Source organism: Ambystoma mexicanum, chromosome 7q (genome assembly GCF_040938575.1).
Source record: "Ambystoma mexicanum isolate Mex_15411 chromosome 7q, UKY_AmexF1_1, whole genome shotgun sequence".
NCBI classification, from domain to species: Eukaryota; Metazoa; Chordata; class Amphibia; order Caudata; family Ambystomatidae; genus Ambystoma; species Ambystoma mexicanum.
The window spans coordinates 786,169,994-786,195,596 of record NC_090941.1 but is presented as its reverse complement, the minus strand read 5'-3'; positions in this window follow the sequence as shown (position 1 = coordinate 786,195,596).

Below are 25,603 nucleotides of genomic sequence, written 5' to 3'. Positions count from 1 at the left end.
AGCAATAATTGGTACGACTGGAAACCTTGTTTCCACTATCTTGTTAATTTCTCTCATATTAATAATAAAACGATAAGGTACAGCTTCATTGCCTTTCTTATGAACCGGAAGCACCAGGGAGTTACAAGGGCTATCACTACATTCTTCCACAACACCAATGTCAACTAAATCTTTAACAATTCTAATCAATACTCCCCCCCCTCCACCGAAATCTTGTACTGTTTTACACGGGGAAGTCTTGCTCCATCTTTCAACTTTATCACAATGAGGTCAATCAATAGAATCCCCACGTCACTGCTATGGGTATCCCACAGATGTTCTGGTAACGCCTGGAGTTCTACTGGCAAGGGCCTGCCTAGGCACATTCTTATATCAGCCTTTGAATCCATAATAGTCATCCCAATCCCTCTCGGGGAACAATAGATAGTAGTATTAAGCGCTTTTAAAGAATCAATACCTAGCAAATTCTCGGGACATTTTTCTGTTAACAACCACTTACCCCCATATCCCATTTTATCCCCTCAATCTATGCTTCCATCTCTTCACTTACCGGAGTTTCTATAGGATCCCTGCCAAATTCTACAGATGTTTTATTCATTCCCGATAGTGATACTGAGGGGACGGCTTTAGTATCCACTGAGCTGTGCCCAGCCCTGGTGTCTAGTAAACATATGATGGCGGGTTGCTGACCTATCTGTAAAGATACATAAGGACCTTTCTGATCAATAGGTACTGATACCGCACCCCCAGGCCTACCACGGCTTCTTCATGGCAGACTACTAGTCTGGTCTTGAAACATCATTGAGTGCTTATCAAACAACACACACTCTTCCCCTTGGCATTCGTCTATTTGCATCATTTGTCTTGCACCATTATCAAAGGCATTTGGTCCTGGGGATGAAAAATGTGTCCTTGGGGCCGGTGGTCCAAACAATTGCTGGGTAGGCTGTCCTTGTTTTACCTGGCTTGGTCCGATTCGTTTACTCATATCTCAGGACATTGATTCTTCCAATGTCTGTTTTTTTTACAAAATGTGTGTAGGTTCTATGCGAGCCCATCTGGCCGAGCATAGGTTCCTGTTTGTGACGGCGGTCATTGTCCTCTACTAACCTGTGGTGCCACTGCACGTGCTGGTTCTTCTGATACCCCGTTTGGGTCTGCTGCCCTTGCTGTAACTGCTGGATCAATACCTTTGTTTTTAATTTCTTTTCTACCTTCACCTTGGTTTGGGCCTGAGTCTGTTCCTTCCTTTCATAATATCGTGCCATCTCTAATAGTTCTCTCAGTGTCTTTGATTGCCACATACTTTCTGTTATCTGTAGATTCTGTCGAATGGGTTGTGCAAACCATCCACAAAACATCTGGCAAAATATTGTTGGCCTATCTCTGTTCATAGGTCCAATCCACTGAGTGCCTAAAAGCTGCCTCATATTTCAAGAAATAGGTGGCAACATCTTCGGCAGGACCCTGTATCACTGCCGACAATTTTTCAACATTTACATCTATCGGTTTCAAAATCCTTTCCAGGGCTTTCAACACATTCATTCCGTGTTGTTTAAGGTTTTTGACAATTTATCAGGGTGTTACCTATTGTCATTTCTGTCCGTAATTGCTCCCCAATTAATGCCTTCATTGTTATCTGCTCTAAATGGGACCCATATTTCTTCTGGGACTAACAACATCATTATGTTATCTAGATCCTCCACCGTATATTGACCAGGCTGAATAATTTTCTCATCTCTTTATAGAATCCTGCTGGATCTATTTGAGGGTCGGGGATACATTTGGTAATCTGCATCAATTCTGTTCTAGTCAAGGGAACATACACATACGTCCGAACTGGCGTGTTGTCGTCACCTGGCATAGGCTGACATTCTCTTAGAGAAAGCAAGTTCGTCTGTTCCTTCCCGTGTTCCCCTTTATCCTTCTTATTCAAAATCTCTTTCCAATCCATATACAATTCTAACGCTTTCTTTATCATTCACCTTTTTTTTGTCATGCCACTTCCTTCTGGGACCAGTGGATCCATATTTTCTTTCAGATAGTCCCTTAGACCTTGTAACTGCGGCTCAGGGTCGCCATCTGCTTCCTCTATCAGCGTATCTAAAGCCTCAACTATATGGGCCAAACACTGTACCTGCACTGCCCATCTGTGGGTCATTATGTCCCCTAGTACTTGAACTACTTGAACCACTCCCCTAGTTGCTAACTCACCTATTTCCCTAGTTGTCACATTTTTCCCAATTTCAGCCGCTTCTGATATCTGTTTCCTCCTTGCTTCTAATTCCTCGGCTCGTTCTCGTTCCCTGTCTTTCTGAGTCATCTGCCCTTTTCGTATTTCCCCCATTATTGTTTCAATTCATTCCCATAATGTCGATCTTGTTCTACCTATTTTTATTCCTTCCTCAGCATCTAGGCAGGACCTTGGATACTTATCCTGTGCCTGTACTTGTTTCCTCCAATAATCGTAATCTTATCTCATTATTAGAGCAACCTTCTTAAACTCCACTGGCTTTAACCTGCCCAATTTCTCTTTCACCTCATCCTCCAACCTCTCCCCATATATTTCTTTCGCCATTCCCTCCAAGGTTTTTATTCGTTCCGGAGATATTACAACCATCCTGGTAACCCCCACTTCCCCTCCTATACCAAACTTCATTGGATACTCACCCTCTTCGGTGGCCTTTGTTACCAATTTAGGAGCTGTGGCTCCTGGAAATGGGAGGTTGTTCGTAATCAGTTCAGATTCTCTGGCAATGTCCTCATATTTTGGGGCTGGAATGGATGGATACATACCTTTACTTTCTTTTATCAACATCCGCCTGTCCTCCTTGTCATACTTATCTTGTAACTCTCTGTTGTCTAATTCTCTCGCCTTCTGTACTGCAGTCCGCTTTTGATGTTTCCTTTAATTTTTTATTTGATCATTTTGTCTCCTGATTGCTTCTACCCTCCATAATCTTATTGTCTCGAATTGTGCCGGGCGTACTGGTCGTTTAGTTAATTCTATTTCTACTGTGGCTATGGCCTCTAGATCGTACGTGCCATGTTCCGTCCACTCGTGTTGTATCGCCCCTTTTGTGTATTCAGTCCACTGTCCCATAAACAGATTGGAATTTAGTCCATGTTTAATTACCATTTCAAATGCTGGGGTTCATTCGGGAGGGGCATAACATGGTCTCGTTATTCCCCTCGCGTTGGACAACAAGTTACCCATTTTTTACCTTAATTTCGTTCCTTAAAAACAATTCAAAACAATCAATACACCTCTGGACCGGTCATTTAATTCAAAACACACAACCTTTACTTCAATACCTTCCTTGTTCGGTCTATAAAACAGACCACAAAATGATACGTACCATCAACTGATACTTCTGTCCCGACGGCCTTACCAACCGTTTCCATAATCACACTTACCTCTTGTGGGGTCTTCGCCAGAAGTTTATTGAACCCGAAGAGCGTCAGCCTGCTGTCCTGTCGTCCATCGGGACTGGCGGAGGAAGGGTAACGCATGTTTTTGCAATCAATGGTGCGGCTCTATTCGTTGGGGCCCGATACCGTTACCCCTCCAGCCTCACCCTGCAAGGCCTCACCCAGTGATGGGCTACCGCACCTTTGGGTCCCTTTGTGGTCGCCAAATTGAGGGTACACTTTTGCTTACCCCAAAATGGTACGAGGGACCCCACCAATAAGACTCAGACCAAGTAAGTCAAGTCATTAGTTTTATTCAATCTAAACTTTCGCGAAAGGGCTTGACTCACTACGCATTCAGAGGGACTGCGCCGGAGTGAGCTAAAACATTCAAAGTTCGTACAGCTTATATATATTTCGGTTAACATTGAGCTCAATGGCTGCCACGTAGTCAAAACGGTTAGAGACAAGAATTTGAGGCGCGGCAGTTGGTTGCATATCCTGGTTCACATGTTCGTTTATACAAAAGATTTCTCGCAAACACATTCGTACGGTTGACAGCTGGTTCTGCAACTGCACGCACAACACATCTTGCCTTCGCCTGATGCCCTGCTCGTAAATTGCTCTTGTGGTCCTGGCTCATAACACAGGTGGCTGAAAAAAGCATTCCTCTACCCCCACGTCGTCTTGGGTATTTTAAGTGTTGTAGCTAATTAACAGAGTTTCTCTTGCGACTCCCTTTTTGGAATTTGCATGCTATGCTTCTTTCACACAGGAGAGTACAAATCTTGCGAAACATGAGCACATGTAAATGGATGATCATTTTTAAAATGGACGCAGATCCAGACCTCCCTCTGCAACAACCTCCCGGAAACTTGAGGAGAACCATCTCTGGTTCCGGAAGCACCTCAAAACCTTCCTCTTTGCTTCTGCTTTCTCTCCCCTGCTGAATACCTGCCAATAACTGCACTGGTTATCTGGCCACCCTTCTGATCTCGGGCCCAGGTGTTAGGGAGAATTCTCAAGAATGTGCTAATTTCACTTACCTTTTGAGACCCCCAGCTACTTTGCTGGATTTCTAGGGTTTGAACTTTTACCTGGAAAGAGTGTGAGCCGATTTTTCCCACTCTTTCATGTATTTTGATGTGTGTTTTACTTTTGTGTTCTTTGGATATGGAGTTTAAATCAACTCCATAGGCATCATCTTTTTCTTGTGTGTCACCTGGCACCTTCAGTGCAGTGGCATAGGGATGTCTTTCTGACTTCCCAAGGTTTAAATACCTTCTCTGGAACTGACTACCATCTCCCAGAGCTTGAGAAGTTAAATTGATTTTACTAGTCTTTTTAAATTTACAGACCAGCACACACTGGGCCTCATTCCGAGTATGGCGGTAAGGGATAGCGGCCACCGCTAACGAGAGCGGTGGCGGTAATCCCTTACCGCCATACTCCGAGTTCCCTTTGCGCCATGGAGGTTTTAACACCTGCTTTTAGCAGGTGTTAAAAACCATGGCGCTAAGGGACCTTGATGTTAATTACGCCACCGTAATTTACGGTGGCGTAATTAACGCCTTCCCCACTCCCATTATGCCCTATGGGGCAAAAATGGGAATGGGGAAGGGTAAATGGGGATTGGGGAATTACCGCCCCGCCAACCTTGGAATGGGGCGGTAATTCCGCCATCCACCAAGGCGCTGCCGGTCCAGGTACGGCGTCAACCAAGGCGTTAATAGCGCCATTGGTTAGCGCCGTACTCGGAATGAGGCCCACTATCTTCCTATAGAGTGCTGGAGGGGTTGCCTAGCATCCCCTGAGTCTAAACGCTCATGTAACAGTCAAATGTTACCCTTTCCCTCTTGAAATGGCTGGTGGCAGTGGTTTAGAATAAACTACCATGATTGCTAAAATCGGGGCAGCCATGTTTTTCAATATGGCGCCCAAGACCTATCTGTAAAAACAGACTCCGGTCAACTTTTTTCACTGTTTCTTTTAGGAAAGTTCCTTCTAGTGTTTAACTCTGCGTGCCAAACCAGGTTTTTTCCCTTTGTTCGTTGGCCTTTGGCGGGCTTCTGTGCTGAAGCCCTCCTCTGGCGCCTGAGTGTCTGGGTGGGCAGGATGTGAGGGAGGTACCCGAAACTCCCTGTGCTTAGTCTCCTAGGAGACTTGAATGCTTTCTGGCGTGATTGGCTAGCTGGCTGTTGGGCAAGGACAGCCACCCTGCTGGGTGAGTGACAGCTAGGCTGGAATGAATGGGGGAAAACTGTTTAAAAGCAGGTCTCTAGGACTTGGAAAGCAGAGTCGACCACTGGAAAGAAAGAACCGAAGACGAGCTGAAGGAAGGCAACTGCTGCAACTCCTGGCCCACCGGTGAAGCCCTGCTGCAGGTCCGGATTGCCTGAAACTCCATCGACAGAGAAGCCCTTCGAGGTTAACTTCTTCCCTTGAGTTTGGTGGGAACAACCAACTCGCAAGTCACCTGGACACTGTCTCTATACTGGTTGAATTTTCTTCAGAGTGCTGTTGAAAACCGGATAGCCAGTGAGAAGGATAGCAGTGTGTGTTCTTTAAGGCACTCACACCAATGTGGCTTGTGGCCTCTTCCCTGGGCAGTGCAGGAACATCCCGACGCCCTCCTTCTTATCCCCATGACTGAAGCTCAGGAACAGCGAGATCTGCAGGAACTGCCAGGAACTGCCTCAGCTACAGCCCTTCGTCATTTAAAAGGTACTGTGCAAGTGCAGTCAAGAAATCCTTTCTGCCACATGAAAGTTTGTGAAACTTTCCCAACTTCGAAGGCTTGTCCTTCCTTAAACTGACATATACATTTTTGTCTGACCAACTACATCTAAAAACTGTGACAAAGATTTTACTGTTTACTACCAGAACTGTGCTACCCAATCCAAGACACTGAACCATTGACCTTGGCCCAGGGTTATTGAATTGAATTGCTGGTTGTAGTGAACTGAAACTATTTTCCCTACCTCTGAAAGTATTTGTGTTTTAATTCTCTTAACCTTGTCTTTTTAAAGTAACTGAAGTGCCATTTTGCTCCCACTTCAGGGGAGCTGAACTTTTTCAGAAACTGATTGGTTGTGTATTGTAGTATATTCAATTGTGATATTGAGCTGTTCTTATTAGGGGAATGTTTTCCAACTGACTGTGTAAATAAATGTATATTCTTTTACCAAGAAACCTTGAGTAAGTGTTTGTTTGAACCACTGTGATTGCTGCCCCTTTGTGTAACCTCTTGTACTGCTCACTTTACTCTTGAGATAAGTCTGGCTGCTCAGCCACTGCTACCACATAACTGTGTAGTACAGGCTTGTACCAAAGGTGAAATTGTACTTACACTTGTAGTCTTAATTGTATGTAGTGTTCCCAAAGGGTACTGCATGTGATTCTGCTTAACAACACCCACCCACCGGCCCTACCTCCACTCTGTCTGCTAAAACCCACCCGCCCTACCTCCACTCTCTCTGCAGACCTCACACACGCCCTACCTCCACTCTCTCTGCTAACACCCACCCGCCATATCCCCACTCTCTCTGCTCGCACCCACCCGCCCTACCTCCACTCTCTCTGCATACCTCCACTCTCTCAGCTCCCACCCACCCGCCCTTCCTCCACTCTCTCTGCTCCCACCCACCCGCCCTTCCTCCACTCTCTCTGCTCCCACCCACCCGCCCTTCCTCCACTCTCTCTGCTCCCACCCACCCGCCCTTCCTCCACTCTCTCTGCTCCCACCCACCCGCCCTTCCTCCACTCTCTCTGCTCCCACCCACCCGCCCTTCCTCCACTCTCTCTGCTCCCACCCACCCGCCCTTCCTCCACTCTCTCTGCGTCCCACCCACCCGCCCTTCCTCCACTCTCTCTGCGTCCCACCCACCCGCCCTTCCTCCACTCTCTCTGCGTATTTGACCCACCTGCCCTTCCTCCACTCTCTCTGCGTCCCACCCATCCGCCCTTCCTCCATTCTCTCTGCTCCCACCCATCCGCCCTACCTCCACTCTCTCTGCTCCCACCCACCCGCCCTACCTCCACTCTCTCTGCTCCCACCCACCCGCCCTACCTCCACTCTCTCTGCTCCCACCCACCCGCCCTACCTCCACTCTCTCTGCTCCCACCCACCCGCCCTACCTCCACTCTCTCTGCTCCCACCCACCCGCCCTACCTCCACTCTCTCTGCTCCCAGACACCCACCCGCCCTGCCTCCACTCTCTCTGCTCCCACCCACCCGCCCTACCTCCACTCTCTCTGCTCCCACCCACCCGCCCTACCTCCACTCTCTCTGCTCCCACCCACCCGCCCTACCTCCACTCTCTCTGCTCCCACCCACCCGCCCTACCTCCACTCTCTCTGCTAAGACCCACCCGCCCTACCTCCACTCTCTCTGCTAGCACCCACCCGCCCTACCTCCACTCTCTCTGCTATACCTCCACTCTCTCTGCTACCACCCACCCGCCGTACCTCCACTCTCTCTGCTCCCACCCACCCGCCGTACCTCCACTCTCTCTGCTCCCACCCACCCGCCCTACCTCCACTCTCTCTGCTCCCACCCACCCGCCCTACCTCCACTCTCTCTGCTCCCACCCACCCGCCCTACTTCCACTCTCTCTGCTCCCACCCACCCGCCCTACCTCCACTCTCTCTGCTCCCACCCACCCACCCTACCTCCACTCTCTCTGCTCCCACCCACCCGCCCTACCTCCACTCTCTCTGCTAACACCCACCCGCCCTACCTCCACTCTCTCTGCTCCCACCCACCCGCCCTACCTCCACTCTCTCTACACTTGCACCCTCCTGCCCTACCTACACTCTCTCTACAAACCTCCACTCTCTCTACTCCCACAAAACCCACCCTACCGCCACTCTCTCTATTTCCACCCACCCGCCCTATAATGGAGAGACTCACTGCAGCCATAGATGGAGGGGGTCGGACGTGGAAGTGGAATGGGATACATTGAGGGCCAGGTATATGCTCCCGTAATGGCTGGGTATGTGAACAGGGACATGATGGGTGGAGGACTGGAATAGTGGGGTGGTGACAAGAACACAGACATCCATTCTCTATCTACTCCCACCCACCGGCCCTACCTCCACTGTCTCTACACTCCCACCAACCCGCCCTACCTCCACTGTCTCTACACTGAACCTCCACTCTCTCTACACTCCCACCCACCCACCCTACCGCCACTCTCTCTACACTTACACCCACCCGCCCTACCTCCACTCTCTCTACACTCCCACCCACCCGCCCTACCTCCACTCTCTCTACACTAACCTCCACTCTCTCTACACTATCACCCACCCGCCCTACCTCCACTCTCTCTACACTCCCACCCACCCGCCCTACCTCCACTCTCTCTACACTCCCACCCACCCGCCCTACCTCCACTCTCTCTACACTCCCACCCACCCGCCCTACCTCCACTCTCTCTACACTCCCACCCTCCCGCCCTACCTCCACTCTCTCTACACTCCCACCCACCCGCCCTACCTCCACTCTCTCTACACTCCCACCCACCCGCCCTACCTACACTCTCTCTACACTCGCACCCTCCCCCCCACCTACACTCTCTCTACAAACCTCCACTCTCTTTACTCCCACAAAACCCACCCTACCGCCACTCTCTCTATTTCCACCCACCCGCCCTATAATGGAGAGACTCACTGCAGCCATAGATGGAGGGGGTCGGACGTGGAAGTGGAATGGGATACATTCAGGGCCAGGTATATGCTGCCGTAATGGCTGGGTATGTGAACAGGGACATGATGGGTGGCGGACTGGAATAGTGGGGTGGTGACAAGAACACAGACATCCATTCTCTATCTACTCCCACCCACCGGCCCTACCTCCACTGTCTCTACACTCCCACCAACCTGCCCTACCTCCACTGTCTCCACACCACCTCCACTCTCTCTGCTCCCACCCACCCGCCCTTCCTCCACTCTCTCTGCGTCCCACCCACCCGCCCTTCCTCCACTCTCTCTGCGTCCCACCCACCCGCCCTTCCTCCTCTCTCTCTGCGTATTTGACCCACCTGCCCTTCCTCCACTCTCTCTGCGTCCCACCCACCCGCCCTTCCTCCATTCTCTATGCTCCCACCCACCCGCCCTACCTCCACTCTCTCTGCTCCCACCCACCCGCCCTACCTCCACTCTCTCTGCTCCCACCCACCCGCCCTACCTCCACTCTCTCTGCTCCCACCCACCCGCCCTACCTCCACTCTCTCTGCTCCCACCCACCCGCCCTACCTCCACTCTCTCTGCTCCCACCCACCCGCCCTACCTCCACTCTCTCTGCTCCCACCCACCCGCCCTACCTCCACTCTCTCTACACTCGCACCCTCCTGCCCTACCTACACTCTCTCTACAAACCTCCACTCTCTCTACTCCCGCAAAACCCACCCTACCGCCACTCTCTCTATTTCCACCCACCCGCCCTATAATGGAGAGACTCACTGCAGCCATAGATGGAGGGGGTCGGACGTGGAAGTGGAATGGGATACATTGAGGGCCAGGTATATGCTCCCGTAATGGCTGGGTATGTGAACAGGGACATGATGGGTGGAGGACTGGAATAGTGGGGTGGTGACAAGAACACAGACATCCATTCTCTATCTACTCCCACCCACCGGCCCTACCTCCACATTCTCTACACTCCCACCAACCCGCCCTACCTCCACTGTCTCTACACTCCCACCCACCCGCCCTACCTCCACTCTCTCTACACTCCCACCCACCCGCCCTACCTCCACTCTCTCTACACTCCCACCCACCCGCCCTACCTCCACTCTCTCTACACTTACACCCACCCGCCCTACCTCCACTCTCTCTACACTATCACCCACCCGCCCTACCTCCACTCTCTCTACACTAACACCCACCCGCCCAACCTCCACTCTCTCTACACTCCCACCCACCCGCCCTACCTCCACTCTCTCTACACTCCCACCCACCCGCCCTACCTCCACTCTCTCTACACTCCCACCTACCCGCCCTACCTCCACTCTCTCTACACTCCCACCCACCCGCCCTACCTCCACTCTCTCTACACTCCCACCCACCTGCCCTACCTACACTCTCTCTACACTCGCACCCCCCACCTACACTCTCTCTACAAACCTCCACTCTCTTTACTCCCACAAAACCCACCCTACCGCCACTCTCTCTATTTCCACCCACCCGCCCTATAATGGAGAGACTCACTGCAGCCATAGATGGGGGGGGGGTCGGACGTGGAAGTGGAATGGGATACATTCAGGGCAAGGTATGTGCTGCCGTAATGGCTGGGTATGTGGACAGGGACATGATGGCTGGAGGACTGGAATAGTGGGGTGGTGACAAGAACACATATATCCCTTAGGATACTGGGGGAAAAGTTGATGGAAGATCCGGGACCAGTGAGAAAAGGATCGACATATGGACTAAAGTCAAGCAAGATAAGTTGCCCAGAGACTTGCATGGGTCAGATCATGGTGTTCGCCTATGCCACAGGGAGGGGGGTGGGAGCAACGAGGAGAGGGGAGGAGGAGGGGAAGTTGGGCATGACTAGTCTTGGCCTGTATTTTTTCGTGGTTTATTTGAGAAATGGGATTCTGTGCTTGCCGTAGTTTGTTATGTAGCAAATTGAAAACCAATAAAGTTTGAATAAAAAACACATTTGGCAAATATTTTTCTCTATACTTCTAGGAGGGAGATTGGGCGATAACTGAAAGGCTCCAAACGATTCCCATTCTTGAAGAATACTACTCGGAATTATATCATGATTATTCTAGAGTCACCACATTTAAACAATTTAGCGTCTACACATACCGCAGGATGGCTTTGGATGATTTCACAGAACTAGCTGTGAATGACTCCAAGATAGAGTTGTTGGATGACTTTAGAATGATTCCAGGTAGATCTTCCTTTTTGACTTGGGTAAATCACTTACCTCTCTCCCTCCTTTTTCCTTCCATCCAAACGGTTAAGGGTTGACCAATAGAACTTTGCATGCTGTCACTGATCCAACAGTTGCGTACTCATCTTTGGAACCCACTCATAGTCCGACTGAGTCTCCTCACATGCCTGGGGACTGTCTTGTATTCATCCCCATCCTTGCCCAGACCCCTGTTTAGGTGTATGCACTTGCTCGCTCTGTGCCAGTTCATGAAGTGGCGCGTTAAAGGTGTTGAGTTTATCTTTGGACATTGTGCCCACACAGGCTCTAATTTTCACCAATTACAATTCATGCACACCTGCCATTATATTACGGCAGCACTTAAGCACTTTTTGATAAAAGGAATGTTTGCTTTGAAATATATATATTTTTTAAACTGCCCGATTTTTTTAAAAGTTATAAACAACTATTTTTTCTTTCTAGTTTCAAAAGTTATAAAGTCAATGAGACGCATTTTCCACTAAAATGGAACAGCTTTGGTACTTGCGAACATAATACATGAGCGGGTCTCTGCACGTACGTGCCTGGTTGCAAGAGGCCCCTTTTTCACCTCACTGAGGAGCGCGCATTGATGCGAACGCGAACACAAGAGGCGATAAACATGAAAGAAAGTCGCATTTCAAAGCTAATGACGGACAGGCGTATACAATATTGTCAAACTCTCTTTTTTTCTAAGAAAATACATTATGTTGGATTTAAGCTTCATTTTCCAAGCTACTTGCAATGGATGCTCAAGTAGAATATCTCGTTAAATATAACATCTTTAAATGGAAATTCAGCGTCCAGGGGACGATAGCTTCTCTGTATTTCATGAGGCTGTAGTATGCACAGACCTGTCGAGTTAATCAAAAGCTTCACTCATCTTGCCGGCTCCGCGTGCATTCATCAAAGCTGAGCCAAGTTATCAGCAGAGAAGATTTATACATCAAGGCTCGGGCTCAGGCAGCTCCGACATTCCGAGCAGATTACTCGCTGACAGGTTTCTCTGGCCCGGTGGCTCGGCCAGCCTGAGCAGGCGATGAAGACAGGGGGTGGACTGGGAACCAAGAGAGGCTCTGGTAATCATTTTCAAAGTGGCCCCATATTACACATTTTGAGTAAGCCCAACCCTTTTCCTATGAGAACATTTGGAAATAAAATCGGTTACCAAACAAAAGAGGTCCAGATATTTTGCTTTCCTGTCCAGTCTATTGGCACTGCCTTAATTCCCTCTGCTACCTTGGGTTGCAAACATATAATAAACTGAGCCATCACAGCTTAGGGTGCTTCACTGGCTGCTTCAACTATCATTCAAAACATAGTTTCAAATGGTTGAGATATTCCGCTGGATTTTCACCCTTGGCTCGCTTGCCTGCATTAATTTTAGACCAATCAGCCTTTCGAGGGCAAATTTCAGTGACAGTTTGCACCAGCCTATTAGAAAGGTTTTTCAGGTGCTTGGCAGTGGCAGGTTCTTCAGCTGGCCAGTTGGCATCCCCTTTCAGCAGGGTAAATGCATCTGTAGGCAGCACTGCTTGCAATGATTGATTCAAAGCAACAAACGTGGGGTGATAACAGTCTATTACAGGGGTGCACAACTGATTTTGACAGAGGTCCGAAAGTACCTTACATGATGGCTATAGTGGGCCGAAAGTAAATGTGGGTCGGGCGGTGGGCGGGGCAGGGCGTGGCAGGAGGCTTTTTCAACCCCCAATCTGTATTAAACACATGGAAAAAATTTGAGGTGTAATGATTTTTATTTGTATTTCAAACTTACATTTTGTACTACACATTTTCCATTGTTATAATTTATTTCTATTTAGTTATTGTATATTGTTAATTAAATTATATATATTTTATTGACCCTTGATTGATTGGACATTCCACTATTTTGGACTGCTATACTTTGCTGTTTGGGTTGCCCAAGAGGAGTATGGCCTTCTTTGAGTCAGGTTTCCTCAAAAAGCAAAGGATGTTCATCTCCTAACTGTGCCTGTTTTAGCTTTATTATTGGGTTCACTCTTGGAGTGCAACACTATGCCCCATGACCCCCACCCCCAACCAAACACTATGCCCCATGGCCCCCACTCCCCAACCAAAAACTATTCCCCATGGCCCCACCTCCCAACCAAACACTATGCCCCATGGCTCAGACCCTCCAACCAGACACTATTTCCCATGGCTCCCACCCTCAACCAAACACTATGCCCCATGGCTCCCACCCCTCAACCAAATACTATGCCCCATGGCTCCCACCCCTCTACCAAACACTATGCCCCATGGCTCCCACCCCTCTACCAAACACTATGCCCCATAGCTCCCACCCCTCAACCAAACACTATGCCCCATGGCTCCCACCCCCAACCAGAAACTATGCCCCATGGTTCCCACCCCAAACCAAACACTATGCCCCATGGCTCCCACCCCCAACCAAATGCACTGTCGGAAGCCTCAACTTTCTAGAAAAGTCATTTTTGCCAAACTAAAACTGCCATAAGGTGTACTCTGGAATGTTAGTGCTCAATATATGAGGGCTGTGGCAGGGACAGTATTTTTGACTGCTATACTTTGCTGTTTCGGTCGGCCATACTCTTGGGAGTATAGCCTTCGTTGGGTCATGGTTCAACAAAAGGCGAAGGAGGTACATATCTTATCTTTGCCCATTTTACCTTTATGTTGTTCAAAGAGCCACGCAGATAACCCAAGCTACTGTAGTGTCATAAGAAACAATTTTTACCTGGCCGGGGGGCTGAAGTATACGTTTGTTCCCAGTTTCTAGGCTGTCTGCATGAAGGTGAAGCTGGGCACTTCCTTGTTCATTCCCCTGTCTGCTGCCTTGTCTATCTGGAATTGGGAGATGAGATCGCAACATTACAAAACATCACCCAACACCACATGAGGGCTACCAACCGAAAACACACCTACACAACTTTGAAAAGCTCATCCAGACTGCCCCCATAAAACCTTTTAACAGTCCTTCACAGCTTCTCCCAACACCACAGCTTCAGATGTCCTGTCAGTCTTCATGTGGTTTGGGGGATCTTGACATGCGACTGTCTCTGTCCTGGCCACAACCCCAACTCAGCACACAAACTCACAAGCATGAACCCATACAGACCCAAAGCCCCCACCCCCAACTCAGCACACAAACTCACAAGCATGCACCCATACAGACCCCAGTGTGCAGAAGCGGGCACACCTAGTCCCATCATCATGTGCCACAACGGATTATGCATACTTCTGATGTGACACTGATTCAGGTGAAAATGTAATATTTGAGCAGTGGGAATGAATGGCACATTCTGTTGCAAATTCTTAGCAGTGAAAGGTAGTTAAGGAATGCACTATTTTCCCAGCAGGAATAATGGGCCCACAATCAAACATGGAATAGGGAAGGTCAATAAACAGGGTACAATATTAAAGGTAGAGCTGGAGACAATGTTGGATGTGTAGTTCCAAGAGTTGGCTGCAACATGGGATACTTAATTAATCCAGTGAAGTGCAATATATTGTAAGTGGTATCACTTGAAGATGGTACCTAGAGCTTATTTATGCATTTTAATAATTGTAAGCATTTCAATATTCGTTATAGCTGTGTATGTTCAGTAAACTGTTTTCAATTTCCTCTTTATTCTCGTCTAAATAATCTTCTATGAAATCAAATATATATCATGAATCCTCGGTTTTGTACCTAGCTTTCCATAGAACTGTTTGATGTGTGTCTATGTTTAACACAGCAATAAACCAAGTGTTAAAGTGGGGGTGGGCATTCATTTATTCATGATTTGCTTTGCTGCCACCTATACAAAGACAGAAATTCTCAGTAGAATGGATTCTGGATCTTGGTTAAATCAGCACTAACTCTGAAGCATATTTGTACATTCGGTCTCTAAAGCCATGATCCCACTCCTCCTTGTAAATATATTCCCCAATGAATTAATATTTCACAAGATCGGCTGTATAAGCCCATATTGCTGTTCCATTTTTATATCTTCCAAGTGCTTCACTAAATTGAGGACATACTATGTGTAGCTGATATTCAGAGTAAAATATACAGACCCGTACCCTCCACCCCCCAACTCAGCACACAAACTCTCAAGCATGCACCCATACAGACCCGAACCCCCCAACTCAGCACACAAACTCTCAAGCATGCACCCATACAGACCTGTACCCCCAACTCAGCACACAAACCCTCAAACATGCACCCATACAGACCCAAAGCCCCCACCCCCCAACTCAGCATACAAACTCTCAAGCATGCACCCATACAGACCCAAAGCCCCCATCCACCAACTCAGCATACAAACTCTCAAGCATGCACCCATACAGACCCGAACCCTCCACCCCAACTCAGCACACAAACTCTCAAGCATGCATCCATACAGACCCAAACTCCCGACCCCTGCATCTCAACATACACTGCACTTACACACCGCACTTACACTCAAAAACAAACATTCAGGCAGACCCAACACCCCCTGACCCCCGCATCTCAACATACACTGCACTTACACTCAAAAACAAACATTCTGCCAGACCCGACACCCCTGCATCTCAACATACACTGCACCTGCACTCCAAAACAAACATTCAGGCAGACCCGAACCCCCACCCCCGCATCTCAACATACACCGCACTTACACTCAAAAACAAACATTCAGGCAGACCCGACACCCTCCTACACCCGCATTTCAACATACGCCACACTTACTGACAAAATAAAACATTCAGTCAGACCCGACACCCCCCACCCCCGCATCTCAACATACACCACACTTACAGACAGAAACAAGCATTCAGGCAGACCCAACACCCCCCCTGCAGCCCCGCAGCTCAACATACACTGCACTTACACTCAAAAACAAACATTCAGACAGACCCGACACATCTCACATCTCAACATACACTGCACTTACACTCAAAAACAAACATTCAGGCAGACCCGACACCCCCCCAACCCCCGCATCTCAACATACACCACACTTACACTCAAAAACAAACATTCAGGCAGACACGACACCCCCTCCACCCCCGCATCTCAACATACACCGCACTTACACTCCAAAACCAACATTCAGGTAGATCCGACACCCCTCCTACCCCCGCATCTCAACATACACCACACTTACAGACAAAAGTAAACATTCAAGCAGACCCGACACCCCCCTTCCACCCGAGCATCTCAACATACACTGCATTTACACTCAAAAACAAACATTCAGGCAGACCCGACACACCACACATCTCAACATACACCGCACTTACACTCAAACATTCAGGCAGACCCAACACCAACCCCGCATCTCAACATACACCGCACTAACGCTCAAAAACAAACATTGAGGCAGACTGACACCCCCCCACCCCTGCATCTCAACATACACCACACTTACAGACAATAACAAACATTCAGGCAGATCCGACACTCTCCCACACCCGCATCTCAACATACACCACACTTACACTCAAAAACAAACATTCAGGCAGACCTGACGACCCCCCACACCCCCACCCCCGCATCTCAACATACACCGCACTAACAGACAAAAACAAACATTCAGGCAGACCCAACACCCCCGCATCTCAACATACACCGCACTTACAGGCAAAAACAAACATTCAGGCAGACCCAACACCCCCCAACCCTGCATCTCAACATACACCGCACAAACATACAGGCAGAACAGACCCAACTCACAAACACAAACAAACAGACCCCCAAACAAAAGTTCTACTTACTGGACGTGCTGGAACTGGAAGGCAGGCTAGCTGGAACGCTGGTGAGGTATCTGGAGTGGTAATACGGCTGGTGTGGCAAGACTGACATGCCTTCTGGCATCAAGCCTTATTGACCATGCCAGCCATAGTGCTGGCACTCCATTGGTGCAGCACACACGCACTACGTGGCTTGTAGGAGCGACGTGGTGCGTGTGCACTGAGCCAATGAGGGCCATGATTTGTCCAGCCCGGAAGAGTTACAAAGACTTTCCTAATGGAGGGCGGCCGATGCTGTTTGCGGGCCGCACTCCATTAGGAAAGAGTTTGTTTGTCGCGGGCCGGACAAAACAGCATGGCGGGCTGCAACTGGCCTGCGGGCCGTAAATTGTGCCCCGTGGTCTAGTACAACCTGAATCACCTCTTGGAACTTAACGGGATCTTCTTATATCTTTCGGAATCTCTGAACGATATTAAAGAAATCAGAAGAACTCCAGGGGACATGTACCGTAACTAAAGTATCACCTCTTTGGTGCTGTCTGAGCGTGAATGCACTAGTACTGGGGGTCTCGGGAGGATAGCTCAGGGGCAACGCGTTCGCCTTGGAAGCAAGCTGACATGGAGCGGCAGAGGTTCGATCCCCAGGTCCACGGTTAGAGACCTCTGGGTATTAAGCGCGTTATAAATAACCTATCATATCACATCATATTGGCTGTCAAATTCGGGAACCCTTAAAAACTTGTCTAAGAAAGGCGAAAAAACGTTTGGAAATCCAGGCTCGTATTTCAGGGATGAACATGCCGACCATATAGTTTATTGTGTGGACTGATAGGTTGGCGGTTGGGTAGAGTCTGGGCTAGCCGGTTGATGGTCTGGTGCAATATTTAAAATGGCAGGGTTGTAAGTGTCCAGAATATCTTTGTGACTTTCCTTTTAGTGCAGGCTTCTCTGGGATTATGGGTTATAAACGTGTTAGGGAGAATTCTCACCCAAGTGCTGAATTCCCTCCACCTTACAGCCCTACAGCTCTTTTGCTATATTTCGGGACTTTGAACTTTTCATTTTCAGTGTGTTTTTCTTTTGTTTTCTTTGGTTAAGGAGTTTTAAAACAACTCCATAGGCATAATCTTTTTGTGTGCCACACAGCACCTTCAGTGCAGTGGCACAGGGATGTCTTTCAGACTTCCTCACGTTTAAATACCTTCTCTGAAACTGACTACTGTCTCCCAGAGCATGTAATATTAAATTGGCTTTACTAGTTTTTAGGCAGAATCACATGCAGTAGTACCCCTGGGGAACACGACATGCAATTACGACTACAAGTGTCAGTGCAATTTCACCTTTGGTACAAGCCTGTACTACACAGTTATGTGGTAGCAGTGGCTGAGCAGCCAGACTTATCTCAAGAGCTGAGTGAGCAGTAGAACAAGTTACACATAGAACCAACAAATACAGTGATTCAAACAAACACTTACTCAAGGTTTCTTGGTAAAAGAATATACATTTATTTACACAGTCAGTTTGAAAACATTAGACTAGCAAGAGCAGCTCAATGTGTTCTACTAATATACTACTCTTCAGGGTTTTTATCCTGGATACCTTGCGTTTTAAATGCTTTTTAATGTAAGTGGATATACTCATTGTGACATGGTGCGTGTGTTTCAATTACAGGTGAGTGGTAAAATAGAAGAATATAAATCATAAGAATTGTGACAGTGTTTGTTTCAACATAGTAAGTAAGCAGATTTGTAGCATTTTGAAAATATATACGCATAATTGTGGACGTCCCATAATTGAAAATGAGGGAAGCATTCTTATGATTTATATTCTTCTATTTTACCACTCACCTGGAATTGAAACACACGCACCATGTCACAATTGTCACCACACATACCACGTGCACATGTGTGTAGCCCTTGCAATCATGTATGAGCCTTGATAAAGACCCACGCGGTCGAAACACGTGTCGGCTGACCACAATTGGGACTATGAGTCCACATGAATCATTTGACAAATAAAGTAAAATTGCACGTAAAAACTGACTTTTTGTACTGAGTGTGGTATATCCACTTACTTGAGAAAGCAAATAAAACGCAAGGTATCCAGGATAAAAACCCTGAACGCTAAACAAAGGAGGTGTGGGCTTCACCTCAACCCCATCCTGAACCTAGCGAAGAAACCAAATCAGGACACCACATTAATCATCAGAGCCTAGCAAGGTTGGTTCCATACCTAGGGCCCAATCACAAATACTTATACTAATATACTACAAATACACAACCAATAAGTTACTGACAAGTTCAGCTCCCCTGAGGTGGGAGCAAAATGGCACTTCAGATACTTTAAAAAAAAGGGGTAAAAAGACAAGGTAATAAGAATCAACAGTACAAATAATTTCATAGGCAGAGCAAAGGGTTTTAGTAAACTACAACCAGCAATTCAGTTCATAGGCCTGGGCCAAAGTCAATGTTTCAGAGTCTTTCTATAGGATAGCACAGTTCTGGTGGTAAACGAATAAGTCTTTGCCACGGATCTTAGAAGAATTTGGTCAGGTGAAAAATTAGGCGAATGTTTAGGGAAGGACAAGCCTTCAAAGTCGGGAAAGTTTCCTATAGAGTGCTGGAAGTGTTGCCTAGCATCCCGTGAGTCAAAACACTCATGTAACAGTCAAATGCTACCCTTTCCTACTTGAAATGGCTGGTGGCAGTGGTTTAGATCAAACTATCATGATTTTTCCCGACCGTGAACAACGGTAGCTAAAAATCAGTTCAGCCATGTTTTTCAATATGGCACCCAAAACCTATCTGTAAAAACAGACTCCGGTCAACTTTTTTCACCATTTCTTTTTGGAAAGGTCCTTCTTGTGTTTAACTCTGCGCGCCAAACCAGGTTTAGTCCCTTTGTTTGTTGGCCTTTGGCGGGCTTCAGTGCTGGAGCCCTCCTCTGGCGCCTGAGTGTCTGGGGTGGCCAGGATGTGAGGGAGGTACCCGAAATTCCCTGTGCTTAGTCTCCTAGGAGACCTGAATGCACTCTGGTGTGATTGGCCGGCTGGCTGTCTGGCAAGGACAGCCTCGCTGCTGTGTGAGTGACAGCCAGGCTGGAATGAATCGGGGAAAACTGTTTAAAAGCAGGTCTGTGGGGCTTGGAAAGCATAGTCGACCACTGGAACGAAAGAACCGAAGACGAGCTGAAGGAAGAGAACTGAATACCCGCTGTGCTGGTCACCTGACGGGGTTAAGTACTTAGGGGTCCCGGTATCCCTGACTAAAGAGACACTACTAGCCGATAACTACTTGGCGGCAGCTCAACAAGCTGAAGCCAAAATGGAGCGATGGCGCTCGCTTCCACTATCTTTGGCCGGTAGACTCTCACTTATCAAAATGATACTACTCCCCAGGCTGCTGTATATATTTATTAATGTCCCCATTTGGCCCGGGAAAAAATACTTTGTGGGACTACACAAAGCTTGTGCTCAGTTCTTATGGCACTCCGGGGCGGTACGGAAAAAATGGTCCAACATGACACCTCCGTATGATAAAGGGGGGTTCACTGCCCCTGACATGATGCCGTACTGGATCGCAGCTCAGGCACAGTTTGCCTCTTATTGGTACCCTGGCCCTCCCTCTCACCCCCATGGTAAATTGGAAGCAATGGCAGCTGCGGGCGTCAATGTTATGTCACTGATACTGCACCGGCAATACGAGCCGGATTCCCCTATTGATCCGGTTCACGCCACTGTACACGCCTGGGGGCGATTATTTCAGTCTGGGGCCGACCACCACCCGTACTATAAGTGGCTCCTCACCTGGCGATTCCCCGGGCTGGAACCTACACATGACCAGGCCCTGGCGCATCATTGGGAGGCCCTGGGGTACCGCGCCCTAACAGACTTTTATCCAGATGGGCAATTCATTACGCCATAGGCTTGGAGACCTGGCCATACTGGCTCAGCTCTAGAATTTCTGCAATATTATAGACTCTGTGCGGCCTTTCACGCCACCTGGCCTGACTTCCCCAAGGAACCCCTGGAGTCCCCCGGGATTGCATACATTGCCAGCGCAGGTGGCGCCAGTGGGTTGATCTCCTCACTGTACAAGATACTACTACTGGCTGCCCCACCCCAACCTTCAAGGGCCCAGTACAACTGGCGACCGAACTGGAACTCACGGATCGCATGTGGGGAAAGAGTTTCCCTTAATTTTCGCTATCACACCATACAATACAAGCTGCTTAACAGGCTGTACTATACTTCACACAAGATCTCCAAGTTTGCTCGAACCAACTCGCAGGCTTGTCCCCGCTATAATGCGGAAGACGCCTGCCATCTACATATGTTCTGGGGGTGCCCAGGGCTTACGGAATTCTGGGGTAAGATCCTGGAGACACTAACTGAGATCTGCAACACTCCTATTGACCCAGACCCAATGGGAGTCCTGTTTGGAATGTGGCTAACAGATGGGGCTAAATCCATGGCCAAATTTTTGAATGTGGGCTGTATTGTGGCTAAAAAATGTATTCTACAGAACTGCAAGAGCTCCTCTCCCCCCTCATTCCAGAAATGGCTAAACCTACTTACCTGATCCCGCAACTGTGAGGAGGAGTTTATTGCCACGATCCCAGTGTGTTCTCGCCCCAAGAACATTTGGACTGCCTTCAACAGCTACCTCCATGGCTTAGACGAAATCTCCTCCGTGGAGGAGTCCCCCCAAACCCCACATTGATGCCTTGCACCATCTTGATATACTGTGATACCACTACTCTGTACCTTTTTATTTCATTATTGTTGTGGTATAGCTGATCTGATACATGTATAATGTGAATATTACTGCCCATTCAGATGTATGTGTTTGCTGTTTGCCTTTGCAAAAAAAAATATATATATATATATATATAATAATCATCTGCAGTACCCTTAGGGAACACTACAGACAATTAAGACTACAAGTAATAGTACAATTTCACCTTTGGTACAAGCCTGTACTACACAGTAATGTGGTAGTGATGGCTGAGCAGCCAGACTTATCTCAAGAGCAAATGAGCAGTAATAGGGATTACACAAAGGACTACAATTACTGTGACTCAAACAAACACTGACTCAAGGTTTCTGGTTAAAAAATATAAGTACATTCATTTTTAAACCATCTGTTCACATAACACTTCACTTCTATTAAGTAAAAACACACTCCAAACAACCAATTCCTCTTGTTCAGGTCAATTCAAGGTAAGTACATTTGAATTGGACAGACCAGTGTTTCGAAACAAAGACGTTACCATGGGTTAATAGGCAATCACTTTTTGACAGTAATGACAGTTCGGTCTTACGAAAGAAATGGGTACCCGCGGGAAGAAGAGTAACCGAAGGCAAACGCACTTAGCACAAAGAATTAAAACAAGGGAATAGTGGAAAAAAATCATAGGCAATACTTTTGTCAAGGCAATAGGATCAGAGGCAATAGGCCTGCGCCAGTGTCAAATGGAGCAGGGCTCTGTTGTCGAGGATCACACGGTTAGAACAGTTTGAGATTTACGTTGCCAGGAGTACTGGATATTGTCAAAGGGTGGCAAAAGTTATAAGACAGAAGAAAGAAAGGACAAGCCTTCGGAAAGGAAAAGGGTTCACCCCGATTCCTCAAGGTCGGACGGCGAGACTCCAAATGGACACAGTACCTTATTCAGATGAAGAAAGCTGGTGCTACGGCAGTTGTTCCTGGTAGTTCCTGCAGACTCACGGTTCCTGGAGCTTCAATCGTGGGGACAAGAAGGAGGACGTCTGGAGCGATCTGCAATAACAAAACATTTTTACCCAGCTTTGTGGGACAGTACATTCAGGTTGGAGTACTCAGTTTTCAGGGATTTAATATGCTCCTGGAGCTTTTCTTGAGTGTCTTTCAGTGGCCGGATCTTGGACTCAGTTTGTCCCCTAGTAGCTTCAGTATACCAATCTAGATAGCTGTCCCATTGTCGTTGGTGAACACATGCAACTTTATTTTCTAATGTCTAACGTAGGTTCATTATTTTATCTAAGTCAAATGCGCCCTCCCGGGGTAAGTGTCTAGGTGACTCACGCTGTGTATATTTGTGCCCTTTATCCAGGTACATACATGCTTTGGGCAAGTAGTGAGTAAACATGAAGTGTGCTACACTTCCTTTAGGAGGAAGTGGCACTTTCCTAGAATGCCCTGAACGCATTCTCATAGGGGTTAGACAAGGTATGACTTATAATGGATCCCGGTCCGTTTCTAACTTCGTCTGCCTCAGGACGCTATTGTGTTCCGTGTCTGTCCAAGTTGGTACGGCTCATAGCTGGCAGCTCTACCACATCTATCTGAAAGCTCAGGTATCACCACCTGACCTCTGCTCCTCCCCTTGTACAGAAACATTAGTGATACCCGCTGGTGTTGGCCATATTCACATGACTCCCCACAATGTAGCGTGGCATTTCAGCTTGTTTCAGAGAATTGGATAAGTAAGAATCAAAGACAAGACACATAATCGGTAGAAAGAAAGCCTGTTACAGATCTCTTATTAGGATAGAGGAGAGTGTGAAATATAAAGCAGGGTTGCAACTAAGTTCCACATTTAGGGTTTCAAGTGTCAAAGTGTGGGTTTAGACAGTACAATCATGGGGCTCTCATCCAAAATATTGAGCAGCCAGACTTATCTCAAGAGTAAAATGAGCAGTACAATAGGTTACACAAAGGACTAGCAATCACAGTGATTCAAAAAAACACTTACTCAAGGTTTCTTGGTAAAAGAATATACATTTATTTACACAGTCATTTGCAAAACATTCCACTAGCAAGAGCAGCTCAATATCACAATTTAATATACTAGAATACACAACCAATCAGTTTCTGAACAAGTTCAGCTCCCCTGAAGTGGGAACAAAATGGCACTTCGGTTACTTTAAAAAGGGGTAGAAAGACAAGGTTAAAAGAAAGATAGCACAAATACTTTGCAGAGGAAGGGAAATTAGTTTCAGTTCATTACAACCAGCAATTCAATTCAATAGGCCTGGGCCAATGTCAATGGTTCAGAGTCTTGCATAGGATAGCTTAGTTCTGGTAGTAAACGGTTAAGTCTTTGCCACGGTTCTTAGAAGAATTTGGTCAGGTGAAAAGTTCTACGTTGGTTTAGGGAAGGACAAGCCTTCAAAGTCGGGAAAGTTTCACAACCTTTCACCGTGGCCAAACTGAGTTCTGGACCGCACTTGCACAGTAGCTTGTAAGTGAAGAAAAGCTATAGCTTAGGCAGTTGTTCCTGGCAGTTCCTGCAGATCTTGCTGTTCCTGAGCTTCAGCCATGGGGACAAGAAGGAGGACGTTGGGAGGTTTTGCACTTCACAGGGAAGAGGCCACAAGCTTGGCAAAACGTTGGTTTAAGGTGTGAGTGCCTTAAAGACCACAAACTGGTATACTTCCCACTGGCTATCCGGTTTTCAACAGCACTCTGGAGAAAATTCAACCAGTATGGGGATGGTGTCCAGGTGGCTTACGAGTTGGTTGTTCCCACCAAACTCAAGGGAAGAAGTTAACTTTGAAGGGTTTCTCTGTCAATGGAGTTTCAGGCAATTCAGACATGCAGCAGGGCTTCACCGGTGGACCAGGAGTTGCAGCAGTAGTCTTCCTTCAGCTCGTGTTCGGTTCTTTCGTTCCAGTGGTTGACTCTGCTTTCCAAGTCCCAGAGACCTGCTTTTAAACAGTTTTCCCCCATTAATTCCAGCCTGGCTGTCACTCACACATCAGTGTGGCTGTGGTGGTGGACAGCCAGCCAGCCAATCATGCCAGAGTGCATTCAGGTCTCCTAGCAGACTAAGCACAGGGAGTTTCAGGCTCCTCCTTTCCAAAAAGAAATGGCAAAAAAAGTTGACTGGAGTCTGTTTTTACAGATAGGTCTTGGGTGCCATATTGTAAAACATGGCTGACCTGATTTTTAGCTAGTGGTGTTCGCGGTCTGGAAATATCATGGTAGTTTGTTTAAAACCACTGCCACCAGCCATTTCAAGTGGGAAAGGGTAACATTTGACTGTTACATGAGTGTTTAGACTCAGGGGATGCTAGACAACCCCTCCAGCACTCTATAGAAAGATAGTGTGTGATGGGTTTGTAAATTTAAATAGACTAGTAAAGTCAATTTACCTTTACATGCTCTGGGAGACAGTAGTCAGTCCCAGAGAAGGTATTTAAAACTTGGGTAGTCTGAAAGACACCCCTGTGCCACTACACTGAGGTTGCTGTGTGACACACAGAAAAAGATTATGCCCATGGAGTTGTTTGAAAACTCCATATCCAAAGAACACAAAAATAAAACACACATCAAAATACATGAAAGAGTGGGAAAAAATGATCACACTCTTTCCTGGTAGAAATTAAAATCGTAGAAATCCAGCAAAGTTGCTGGAGGTCTCAAAAGGTAAGGGAAATTAGCACATTCTTGAAAATTCTCCCTAACAGTTACAGCCTCTGTCAAGGTGCCATTCTCGTCATCATGAGATGGTATGAATGTGCAACATGATTCTCCGATTTTGGCACACACACCTACATCCACAGCTGTA